The sequence below is a fragment of the Corvus hawaiiensis genome, chromosome 4 (assembly GCF_020740725.1).
Source record: "Corvus hawaiiensis isolate bCorHaw1 chromosome 4, bCorHaw1.pri.cur, whole genome shotgun sequence".
In the NCBI taxonomy this organism is placed as follows: domain Eukaryota; kingdom Metazoa; phylum Chordata; class Aves; order Passeriformes; family Corvidae; genus Corvus; species Corvus hawaiiensis.
This window is the reverse complement of record NC_063216.1, coordinates 72,418,419-72,431,682: the sequence shown is the minus strand read 5'-3', so window position 1 is coordinate 72,431,682 and position 13,264 is coordinate 72,418,419.

The window sequence follows — 13,264 nt, the reverse complement described above, 5'->3', positions numbered from 1 at the left end:
TGCTTCCCTCTCAGGTTCAGCACTGTCAGTCATCCATTCAGGCTTCAGACGTTCCCTGGTGCTCTTTGTTCAGCAAGAGGCTTACTGGAACCACCACACACTGTGTCAAACTACCAGGAAATCCTTTATCAGTACATCCTTTTGAAACTGTCATTGAACTGTATGGACCTAAAGAGTGATAAGCATTAATAATACCGTGTTCTTTTTATCCATGTGTCACAGTTTAGCCTCAGTTGGTTTTATTTTAAGCTTGGGATTTTCAGTCCAAGCTAGTCTGCTGCAACTCCCCACCTCCCTGTCCTTTTCAAATGGTGCTTAACCCATCACATATGGATACATAAGGCAAAAAAAAAATCAAACTAATTTTTATCTAAGTCAGTGGTTTATGCCTTTTGTTGGTAGCTTGGACTTCTTTTGGCAAGTGCTTGAGCATCCTGTCCACAGTCCACTGGCATAAGTTCCACAAGCAGCATAGCTTGTCAGAGTGATAGTGTTTGGGTTCTGTTTGCTAAATTTTTAATTTTATTTGGGTGTCTGTTTGCTTCTTTGTTTGTTTGATTAGGGGTGTGTGTGTGTGTTATTTAGCATTAATCAAACAATTAATCAGAGTTGTGAAGCAAGGATCTGAACTGTTTCATGGGCATTTCTCATCCTGGCATCATCAGCCCTTAAGAGCATTTATGCAGCCACACCCAGTCATGCAAGCACAACAGGATCCAGAAGGATCATCTGAACATCTGGGTACAAAACCCACTGCTCACTGTCCAGCACAGTTTCACTTCCCAGTGGATTTATCTTCCCTTTTTGCAGGAATTCAAATATTTCAACCAGCATCCAAAAATGCATATGTGGAAACCATCTTGTAAAGAGAATTGAACTTGCAGACCAGTGGGTTGTCTTTATATGGTGCAAAGAATTTGGGTGTGTTTCAGCAATACATTGCCTGCCATACATCAGGGATGACTTTGGGGCAGCTGTCAAGGAGTGACACAGAAAGGAAGATGTAGTTCCTGCTCTTGGAGGTAATAATAGATGATGTATGTGCTAATCAGAAAAATGAGTGTAGACTTAGCCAGAATACGCTGCTAAAGTAAAATCACTCTGCCAGAGATTTTGCAGTTTTCAGCAAGGCAGCTTGGTTCAATCAGGAAAAGAACGCAAGGATAAAAGTGCCACATTAGGCAACTAAATCCCAAATCTTCAGAATTTCTAATCTGTGTTCTATAAATAGAAAAAACCAAAATATATAAAGTCTAAGAGTGCCCTGAGATTCTGTGGATATACTGACAGTCTGGAGCAGCTAAACACCCAGTTCACAATAAATCCTACTAGGTGTTGGGCTGCCTCTAACTGTCCTGCCACTTACCTTACGAAAAGCCTTTCTCCAAATACACACAATACGGGCTGCAGAGATAAACACAGGGACTGCAAAAAATAAAGTAAATAATGCTGTTGGTGTGACCATGACTCTTTAGGAAGTAATAGAATGGAATGGAATAGTTCCAACTGGAAGGGACTTAGAACAATCACGTAGTCCAACTGCTTGATCACTTCAGGGTTGTCCAAAAGTCAAAGCATACTTTTAAGTGTGCTGTCCAAATGCCCCTTAAACACTGACAGGCGTGGCACATAAAACACCTCTCTAGGAAACCTATTCCAGTGTTTGACAGCCTCTCTGTAAGGAAATGTTTCCCAATGTCAAGTTTATACCTCCCCTGACACAGCTTTGAACCATTCTCATACATCCTATCACTGGATACCACAAAGAAGAGATCAGCATCTCCTTCCCCACTTGCCCTCCTCCAGAAGACTGGAGGGCAATGAGGTTGCCCCTCCACCTCCTTTTCTCCAAATTAGTGATTTTAATGCTTCAGGGCTCAAACACTCATCCGACATTGCCCATAAACACCCATCTCAACTCTGTGGGGACCCTGACTGGATACCTGGTAGCCACCAAAGCTCTGTAATTTTCCACCACGACTGGACAGAGGAGAGAAAAATAAAAAAGAAGGGTTCATGAGTTGAGATAAGGACAGGGAGAGATCATTCACCAATTACCACCATGGGCAAAACTTGACTTGGAGATATTAATTGAAGTTATTACCAGTGAAAATCAGAGCAAGGTAATGAGAAGCAAAACTAATCTTGAAAATACCCTTCCCCTACACCTGTCTCATTTCTGGGCTCTACCTCCTACCTCCAGTGGCACAGGGAGACAGGGAGTTAAGGCTATAGTCACAGGTTGTTTCTGCCACTGCTCAAGGAGAGGAGTCCTTCCCCTGCTCCAATGTGGAGTCCCTCCCATGGAAGACAGTTGTTCATGAACTTCTCCAGTGTGAGTCCTTCCCATGGGCTACAGTTCTTCCTGAAGAACTAGCCTAGGTTCCTTCCCACAGAGTGCAGTCCATCAGGACCAGCCTGCTTCGCCATGCTCTTCACCATAGGCTGCAGGGGAATCTCAGCTCCAGCTCCTGGAGCACCTCCTCCACCTCCACCACTGACCTTGGTGTCTACAGAGTTGTTCCCCTCACATTCTCAGTCCTCTCTTGTCTGGCTGCAACTACATCTGCACAATAACTGTTTTCTCCTTCTTTAATAAGTTATCCCAGAGGCATTGCTGCCATCTCTGATGGGCTTGGCCTTGGCCAGCAGTGGCTACCTCCTGGGAACTGGTTCCTTCCTGGGGAAGGGCTGGTGACAACTCTGTCGGACATGGGGGAACCTTCGAGCAGCTTCTCACAGAAGCCATCCCTGTAGCCTATCCCCAGCTACCCAAACCTGGCCATGCAAACTAAATACAGACACAAAGCCACATCTTTAAAAAGATTGAGCTGACTCTGAGACCAGTCAGGATGGAAGACTGTTCTCATTTCTTTGTGTTAGAACAATGGCATCATTGGAGTGCTCATTTAAGGAGGGGATGGAAAAGCAGGCAAACATAGTCTAAATCCTATGGGTTACAACACCAGCAGAAATCCCGTTCCTTGTCCATTAAACATACCACATGGATTACAGTAAAGAAGTAAACAGTGGCTTGAAGAAAATAAGGAAAAAATTGTTTTAAAGTTTTGTTTTGTTTTTAAGGTTATTGGCATGACTGAGGACATTGGGAACTCTGCAGTGATTTCACTGCTTGATTTTTCCTTTTAAGGTAAGATTTTCCAGGAGGTGGAATTTAGGAACAGAATGATCTCCCCATGGGTCATCTGAGAGCAAAATATCTGACAGCACAACCACATAGCCTCCCCCAGCACATGCTGACATACTTATAGAGGTTGGCATGCCTAAAGGCTTCTTATAATTTATTCTGCCTCTCCTACAGTCCCTGAAGCACAAATAGTTGGTAAGATATGAGGTCTTGCTATGCTCCAGCTCTTTTGCTCCCCCATATTATATTCCCTAGGGTAACCATAGGAGCAAAGAACAACTTCTAGAATGCACAGTAGCATAGGAATTCATTTATATACATCTTATTATTGCAGACCCCTGTCCACCCCCTTTAAGGATGCTGGATCCTAGGCAACAGAATATATTTCTGTGCAATAATGCTGGTAAAGTTCATCAGGTTCAATGAACTAGTTATATAGATTTTCTCTCCCTGACCTAAAAAAAAGAAAAATACAAATAAAATTTAAAAAAGCAATTCTCTTTTTAGGCTGTAAAAATTTGTTATTATCTATCTGGCAAAATTTAATATGTTTAATAAAACCTCCTAATAAAATATTTGCTTTAGCCATGACCCAGTTTTGGAAGAAGTGCAGTTTTAGCTACAGTAAAGGTGCAGTCCTGGAAGAGAACAAATATGCATGGCAATATTTCAAACAGAGGTCAATTATTAATGAAATGTGAGGACTTGTCTTTAGCCTACAGAATATTGAATATTTTTTCCATCTATAAAAAGTGCTTTAAAAGAATGAAGATTTTTAAAGAGAGTGTTAATTGTGAAAAACCCTAATTTCTGGGTCTTGCACTTGAAATATAAATAATATCTTCTGTAGTGTTTATGTCTGTGTGTAAAGATTTACTTACACCATCACTACCAACAACAAACAGTTGCTCCACAGTTTGGTATGACATTGATGTGCTGCAAGTCCATCCCAAAAGGGACACCTTTGGCTCTTGCATAGTGCATTATCTTGTCCCACACTGCTCAGTACCAGAAGCTGAATGGTACCAAGGAATGGACAGTTCTACAGCTCTTTCTCAGTCATGAATTCTCTGGGCCCTCAGAGTGACTTCTTGTCTCTCATCAGCCACACTGCTGTGACTGGCACCACTGCAACTTTCACCTAAGTCAGGTATCTCTTTATTAGCTGCTCTTCCATTTCCTCTGATGGATTTCCTGACCAAATATCCCTTGCCTCTCTCCCTTTCTACTCTCACTATCCTTACCCTGCCCCTCTCTGTTCATGCACCCAATCTTTTCCACTCTGCTGCTGCATCAGCTCTTTCACATTTCCCCTTGGTACTCATTCCCAGTTTCTTGTCTGTCCTCCAGGGTTTGACATTCTAGCTCTTTAGACTTATTTTTGACAAGAAGGCCCCAGTCAATCAGACTAATTTCTCATTGGGCACCTACTCTTGTTTTCATGCTTACTCAGATTGTCCTGATCTTTCCACCTCATTTTTTCCCATTCCAGCTCATCCCTATGTTATACCCCAATACTCCTCAGTCAGCTCCAGAGTATAACTTCACCAATTTTTTGTGACAGTTATTTTTCCTCATATAGACCCTGGAACTGCTCTTTTCTGCTGAGTTTCCCTCCTTGTATTATCACACTCCAACTCTACTCCCTCTTTGAATTCACATCACTGATCCTGACACGTGTGGGGAACCATATTGGTGGGTGTAGAGAGACTGAATTCATGCTCTAAAAAATTGCATAGAAAAAACATCTTCCTTCCAGCCCTTCCTCTGAATAGACAGAATAGGAGGAGTTGGATGTGAACTATCAACAAAGATTTGCTGACTAATATTATTCCTTACAAGGTGAACAAGAGGACAGTAAAAAGGCTGATATAACAGTGTACTTCCTTGCCAAGTCTCTAATTCCTGTTCCACAGTGTAAGGACACTGGATCTTCTCAAAGGTTAGCAGAGTTTTAATATGGATAAAACCAAATTTTTTCCCCCCCTAGTTACATTCTTGGAAGCAGCTGAATAAACTTGGTTATAATTACAAAAAGCAGCCAGAAGCAGATACCAGCACAGAAAATGTCACCTTGAACAGTCAAATTTAAAAACATTTCAATTAGTAAGTGAAAACATGGGAAATATTCTTATAAGAGGAGGTGTCATCGAAACCTAATTATAGATTATGTTTTTGTTCTTGATGTAAAATGATTTAAAGTCATTATCCATCTGTAGTGAGAGAAAAGATGCATTTTAATTCACATGCCTCATCTAGCATTGCTGAGTTCAAAAAGCGTGATAGATAGCAATGGATTAGAGGTCAGTCTCACCAGGAGGAGGAGTTACTGGTTATCAATCTAGTGAAAGAAACCCCACAAAACCCTTCCAAACCTTCTGAGAGCTCTCTTTTGTAGGGAAATCTTCAAATGATGTCATTAATTCTCAATATGGACCCAATTTAATAAATGCTCTTTTACTTCCTGAATTTTTTACATATTGCTAGAGTTGTGTGTGATTGCAATATGACTGTCTAAAGAAATAACATAAACAGGTCCTTAAATTCCTCCAGAGTGGTGGTCAGCTATATTTTTCAAATTTAAGAATGGTGTTTGCCAGCCTATGCGGTTTAGAAAACTTGGATGCTCAGTGCAAGAATCAAGCCTTTGCTGAGGTATATAAATAGTGTAACATTATTTCTCTTCCTCACACGCACATTCTTTTGAACTGAATAATTTAGTCCAACTGTTGAAGCCTATTACACTTTCCATTACAAATTACTTTAGAGAGCATAGCATTTAGGTACTTTTAAAACTGGATGAATGCACTAAAAGAGACACTGCATTTGCATAAGCTCCAACTATTGTTTGGGGTTTTTTTAGCTATTTCAGCTAAAAAGCCTTTGTTCTTTTCTTTTCTTGTCTACTTAGCCCTTCTCTTGGCTATCCCTCGGTATCAGTTTCTTGAGCTGATTCAAAGCATTAACATGAAAACCAGACTGGACTAAAGCAATGCACAGACACCCCTTGGAGATTTTTAAACTTCTGAAATGAATTTGAGTTTCAGAATGTGCTACATATAGTCCTGTACCACAAATGTCACTTTTATGTCTTTTCAAAAAATATCTTTTATGCAGGTACAAAATATTATGCAGTGAAAACACGCACACGAGCAAAAACAGACAGAAACATGCAGAGATTAATTGCTTCCTTATGGCCTTTCAGTACTTAAAGAAAGCTTCTTGGAAAGCTGCAGAGGGACCTTTCACATGGGCAGATAGTGATAGGACAAGGGGGAATGTGTTTAAACTAAAAGAAAGGAGATTTAGATTAGAAATTAGGAAGAAATTCTTTACTATGAGGGTGGTGAGGCCCTGAGACAGGTTGTCCAGAGAAGCTGTGGATGCCCCATCCCTGGAATTGTTCAAGTCTGGGTTGGATGGGGCTTGGAGCAACCTGGTCTGGTGGAATGTGTCCCTGCCTATGGCAAGGGGGTTGGAACGAGATGATCTTTAGGATCCCTTCCAACCCAAATTATTCTGTGACTCTATGATGATACAGAACACTCTACTAGAGTACATCATTAATATCTCTAGGACAGACATAAGGACAGACATCTCTAAGGACATAAATTCTGTTGTAGGAACACTTACATCAGTAGTTCAGTGATGATTTGCCCGAATTAGACATCTGACTCAGTACTCCACAGAAAACAGGAATACCCATCTGGAGAAACAACACAATACCCACTCTTGTTCCCCGCCAAAAAGACCCAGAAACCACAAAACCCAAAGCAAAACAAAAACTGCCCCTGCTTCCCCCAAAAAACAACCCAATCCCCAAAAATTAACCACAAAAAGCTCTAAAAACCAACCAACAAACCAACCAACTACCCAGTGGCTGAGGGCTAATATCAAGACAGCATTTTAACACAGGAATTTATCTATTTTTGCAATATAATGTCTTTGGATCTGAGCCTTCATTACCTAGAGCAGATAAAAACTCAGAACTAGTAGCTGTCCAATAAAGATCTAGACAAAGCTATACAATTAGTCTGACACAGGTTTCCATCAGAAACAATCAGAAACATCAGGCCTCAAATGATACTGGGCAAGTAAGGACTTGAGAAAATATAGGGGAATGCAGCCAAGCCTTTGTCTATTTAATCGAGAACAAGATGAAGTGAAAGACGCAATATGAGCTGGTTGCTGCTCAATTACTGTTGAAGTTTTGTTAAATGAGTTGACTGCTATCTTATTTACATAAGAAAATCTCCACTCATGCTTCACAGAGCCTCAGCCAGATCTTAATTGAGAATTTATGGTTGAGTTCTCAGTGGAGGTGAAGAACTGGAACTTTAATTCCAAGTGCAGCGGTTGGCCTGAATCCAATCGCATTCATGACACTGATGACCAGAGTCCATTCATGCAAAATTCCTGTAACAAGCAAAGGCTTGAGCTGAAATTACACAAGCAGTTGCCTATAGTTTGAAGTCAGGCTTGAATGCACCTGGATTTCCCTGTATGTATGTACACAGAAAAATTACATTTTCCCTGGCTTTTCTCTGGCTCATATGTGGATGCTTGTACTGAGAATTTTTTCAATTAAGTCAATACTTTTTTTGGAAATTGTAAAGTTTGCCACACTTGACAAAGAACGAGGAGGTAGTTTGCTACTGTCTAAAGTTCCACACAGATTGCCTGTATCTGTTCTGCATTTCATATATAAGGAGGGTTTTTTTCAAGGAGCTGTAGAAGGACTATGTCTCTCACAGTGGAGTTTCATATGCTTGGGAGGTTCTGTAAACTTGTTGATAGCTGAAGCATGGGTTGTCTGGATTTAGCTCTCTGCTGTGACAGTCTTTCCTGAGTCATCTTTGGTAAACTACTCAAGACCACCACCCCACTTCCCTCCCCAAAGTCAGTAACTTTGAGGACGTGCATCAAAATGGAAGCAAATTTTTAGGTTTTATATATATGTAAAAATTTGTCCCCTAAACAACTCATTGGAGTAATTAAATTTAAATTCACTCTTTGGCATCCACCATCTACCAGAGGGCCAAGTGGTTATGGGCCCAGCAGTTGTTATGTTTGAGGTGGATTTTTGTCTCAGTTTCTAGAAGATGAATTGCGCTTTCTGGGCTCCACTGGTGAGGGGCTGGATTCAGTTGCCTGAACACAGGCTGGAAGGTTGATGCCTTTTCTGCTGTATGACTTTCTCCATAACAAGTTTTCAGTCATTAAGACTTGCAAAACAGCAAACACATACATGATACCTGATCCCAAGCAAAGCTTGGAACAGGGCCATGATATAGAAGAAACCCTTGGAAACTCTGGTTGACACTCATGATTTTACTCTCTGACAGGGTATACCGAAAACTCACTAGAAAGCTAAGATGAAGAACACATCTGCAAATATGACACAGAGGCCCACTTTGGAAATCACTGAGTTAATGAGATCAAACAGCACAGCAGTGAATATAACAGAGAGAAACACAGATTCTTTCTAGTTATGGTTAAGCTATTGAATTTTCTAAATATTCCACTTTTTTTCCCTCAGAGATACCATTTTCTTAGCAAACCTACCATACCTAATTATAGATTTTAGTATTACAGCTGAGAGTAATACTAAATCTACAAACTTTTCCTTGTAAGCCTGGTGGGTTGTTCACTAGAATTTTGTTGTTAGATCAGCAGCTCATTATGGCCTTAAGACAAGCACATCTTCCTTCATCTACTCCCCGAATCACCTCGCCTCATGCAGCAGTCTGTGTTCCTTTACTGGGAACACTGTGTCCATTACTGGGGCAATCTGTTCAGAGCATACTGGCAGGCATGTTACAGCCCTCAGAGGCTCAAGTACCACAGGGAAGCTCCAGGCACCTGCAGAGCACAGGTGTTCTCTAAGATGGCTCTTTGCTTGTAATAATTGAAGGAAGCAGAAGGAAGAAGAACCAGTGGAAGAAATCTACCTTTTGGGATTTCAGAAGGTTAGGTTTACCTTCCACTCTCAGTGACTGGAATAATGTCACATGTAGAGAGACAATTAAGTATTGGCTTTTTAGAACTATTTAATTAGGATTTTCTATTTGCATGGGGTTGATTATGTGCTATATGATGGGCAGGGAAGACATACAGAAACAAACAAATAAATACTTCCCACCCTCCAGCAAATTTCTATGGAAGATGTACATAGGTTGGACCTTAATGATTTCTCTATCCCTGGGAATATATTACATTATCCCTGGGGATACCTCAGTCCTGGAATACTTTGCTTGGATATCCACAGTATCACTGGAGCAGTTCTCTTGAGTGAGGAATCTACCATCCCCAAAAGGCTGTACTCCACCTTGGCACTGCAAGTTCCAGGTTAGGAAACCTTCCATATTAATTGGAAAAACCCTCCTGTAGTGGGAAGTGCCTGGGGTTGTGCCTTAATTTTTGCTCACATACCCATTTTGAGCCTTCCATGCCTGGCTATCAGTTGTTTCCAGAGATTAATTAGTGCTGGAAGAATCCCTATACTCATGACAAGATTTCCATACTATGTGTCTTGGTTCTGGCTACTGAGAGCAGCAATGTCAGAGCTGGGTTTCGACACTCAGAGCACCTGGCACAGCTCATGTCACCCACGTTGGCACTGCTGTGAATCTCCCAGCAGCCACACATTAGGAATAGGGAACAGAAATCCCAGTACTGTCAAAGGCTCTATGGTGAGCTCTGCTGAATTCACTGATACCTCGGCTTGACCCAGAAACAGCACTTCTGCTTTTGTGGAGCACTGCATTCACAAAATAATTATTTGCTCAGGTTTTGTAGTCAGTTCAAACATCTGCACCCACAGCATAGAATTTAATTCCAGCAGCTGAATCTTACACAGGTTTCAGATCCAGTTGCTCTAGGTCTAAATGTAGCTGGTCCCTTCACCAGCCCAAAGAATTATGCCTAAACATTGAGGGCATACCAAAGTGAAACCTCTTGGACAGCTGCTGTGTGCCATGGCACAAGGATCTCCTCCAGAGCCCAGTTCCTTCAGAGCTTCATCAACGTCTACTGAAGGAAGCACAAATTTCACATTTCAGTTGAAAGATTAAAAAAGGCAAGCTGCCCCTGGGAATTGTTTTGAAGGATGCAGTATGTGAGGAGAAGAACAAACACACCAAAAAATTCCCTGCCCTGTGCGTTTTTTTTAATTCTAAGATTTGTACTCCAGTAAGACTTAGTCCTGCAATATCACCTTGGCATTCACACAGATATAACCTATGAATCTTACATCATACAACTAATACCCTCAGCTTTGATCTTCAAGGGGTGAAAAATGCTAATACTTTATACTACATTATTTAGGGGCTTCCTAGAGTTCAATATATTAATGCAGTCCTCTTTATTCAGCAGTGAATAGATTTCCTCTTTAGGAAGGTTATATTCATCTGTGCGGGAGAGAATGTGAGAAATAATCCCCATCCTGTCAGGCAATTAAAGCAGTATTATTCCTTGCAATTTTAGGTTTTAATTTACTGTATGAATACCTACACTATTAAGTCAAATATTTTTATGGAAAAAATCAGTGAAGCTCCGTGCAATAATTTTAAAACCTTACACCTCCTACATATTCTTCATTATGAGAATATTATGGTCTGGCACAAAACCAATGTACTTCAATATTTAAACTGAAATTTAGGAAATGAGCTGTATTGTTGTTATACTTATAGACAAATTAATTACTTAAAGATGGTTCTTTTATTGACAGAATTTATAAAAGGTACAGTTAAGGTTAAAATACATTTGTTTGTTTTCTTCTCATTTTCCCTGCTTTTTCTGTTTTGTTTTTTTTTTTTCTAGTCAGTCATTTCTAACATTTTGAAAATTAAATTGTGAACTGGAATTTTCCAGTCAGATTTTCAGCTCAGCAGCAATTCTTGGGAGGTGTGATGATCTGAGTAAAATTGGTTTAGATTCGTATGACTTCAGACCAAAAACCAAGCTACATGCTTCAGCCTGATCAGAAATCTTTCATGGCAATAGTGTGGAAACAGATGAATACGTTTTGCTCTAATGTTGCTTACAATTTCTTGAGTAGATTCCTTTAATGACTTCATGGTTTTATGGTTATAAGCATGAAAATGTTGTTTCATAGATGCACAGTATAATTTTCTACATGGATTATTTTTAAAAATTGATTTTAAGCTCTGTTTCAACAATGTGCAGAAGTAAATTCAAGTGGTATTTTCTTGTTACATAGTCATACGTCAAAAAGACACATTTCAGAGAGAATACACCAGGTATGAAAAATTTTACTCTATCAGAGAAGGTGGTGAGAGTTTCCAGGTTAGAGGAGAGAAAAAGGCTGTAATTAGCCTCACTAAGTAAAATCTTTGCCCAGTGTCTATGTGCAAGCCTCATCCTTCTCTAGCCAGCAAGAAAAATGCTGCTCCTAAGGCATGAGTCAGATAAACAAAAAAGAGATGAGTAAAACCCCTGATTTCTCATCGTCTCTTAAAAAAGAGGGTCAAATTAAGATGCAGGGGTTTAAATGGTATATGTGTGTGTTGGGTCACATATGCCTTCCAAAGATTTTTTCATTGTCTGAAAATTTATTTGAAAAACAGAGCAGCAAGTGTTCAGGTCCCTGTTTCAATAAACATTTTATGTGCAAAGAGGATCAGACTGACTAACCCCAAAACAGCTGGATATGAATAATACTTATGAGGGCCAAGGAAGGATCAGGCTCAAAGAGGACATGCAGACAGATCAGTCTTCAGTGCTTTGAAGGGTGATGAGCTCCTCTTCTACCCTTGGCCACAAAACACTTTGGGTTTGCCTGAGAAGTGGTGGAAATCCTCCCTGATCTTTGAAAAAGGGAAGAGGGAAGAATGGGATTAATATAATATAAATAAATTTAGGTGAGGAGATATGAACAAGATTTCTCCTAGTGATATATTGAAAGACACTGGAAAATGATGCAGGGATGTTTTTTTCAAATGCTGGCTTCTCTTTGTGACATTTATGATGAAATTCTGCATTACAGTGTAGTTTCCTGCTGTGCTTACCTATTTTGAAAATGTGGCTACTTCTCTATTAGGGTAAATAAAGTGTGAATTTACTGAAAATGTTCTACCTACTTTCACAGGAACACCTACAAAATCGATATACCTGTCATTTTAACTTTGACAGCAGGGTAGATACAAGAACAGATTGTTAAACAATCAGTAGATAAGAACCAAGAGCAAAATGCAATACTTGAACATGTCCAATGTGGATCTACCAAAAAAAATCATGTCAAACCTATTGAATTTCCTTCTCTGATGAATGATCTTGCTTAGCATATGGAGGAGAAGCTGAAAATGTGAAGTATTCTGACTTTATTAAGCTTTTAAACATTCTATACCAGCAAAGTTGGAAATTATAGCCACTCTGTGTCAATGTTCAACTGACTAAAAAACGGCACTTAGGGAGTGCTTTCATTACTTTCTCTATCAAAAAAAATATGGTAGGTTTTGCAGGGTACCCCCAAGGTCTGCCTTGGTCCTAGTCCTGGTTAATCTTTATATTTGTGGCATGTATGAAGGAGCCAAGCACACGCACTGAAGTTCTTGGGTGAGGAGGGTTGTGTGTACTTTGGAGGAGCAGATCAGAATTCATAACCATGCTGTTAACTGCAGCAAGTGTTGAACCATGGGGATGAAATTCAATAATGACAAGTGCCATGAATAGTAATGCCTGTGGAGGGAACCTGAAGTGCACAAATACAAATGGGAGAACAACTGGAGGAACAGCAGTATGGGAGGAGAGGTCCAAGGTCATCATGGCTCACAAACTGCGTCTGAGATGACAAGATAATGTGGTTGCACAAAAGGCAAATCTCATTCTGGGCTGTATTAACAGCATGACAACGGAAGTGATTATTTCGCTGTACTAAGCAGTGATGAAATCTCAGCTGGTGCACCATTCCCCAGTCTGAAAACAAGACAGGTGTAAATAAACTATACAATCTATAAAGGAGAGAAAAAAGACAAAAAGAAAGCACAGTTTATATCAAAAGGCTGGGAGAAGTCTACTTATTCCGTAAAAACAAGATCAGGTGGAAACATAAGGATATAAGAAATGGAATTAATTAGTTTTAAGATGATGATGGCC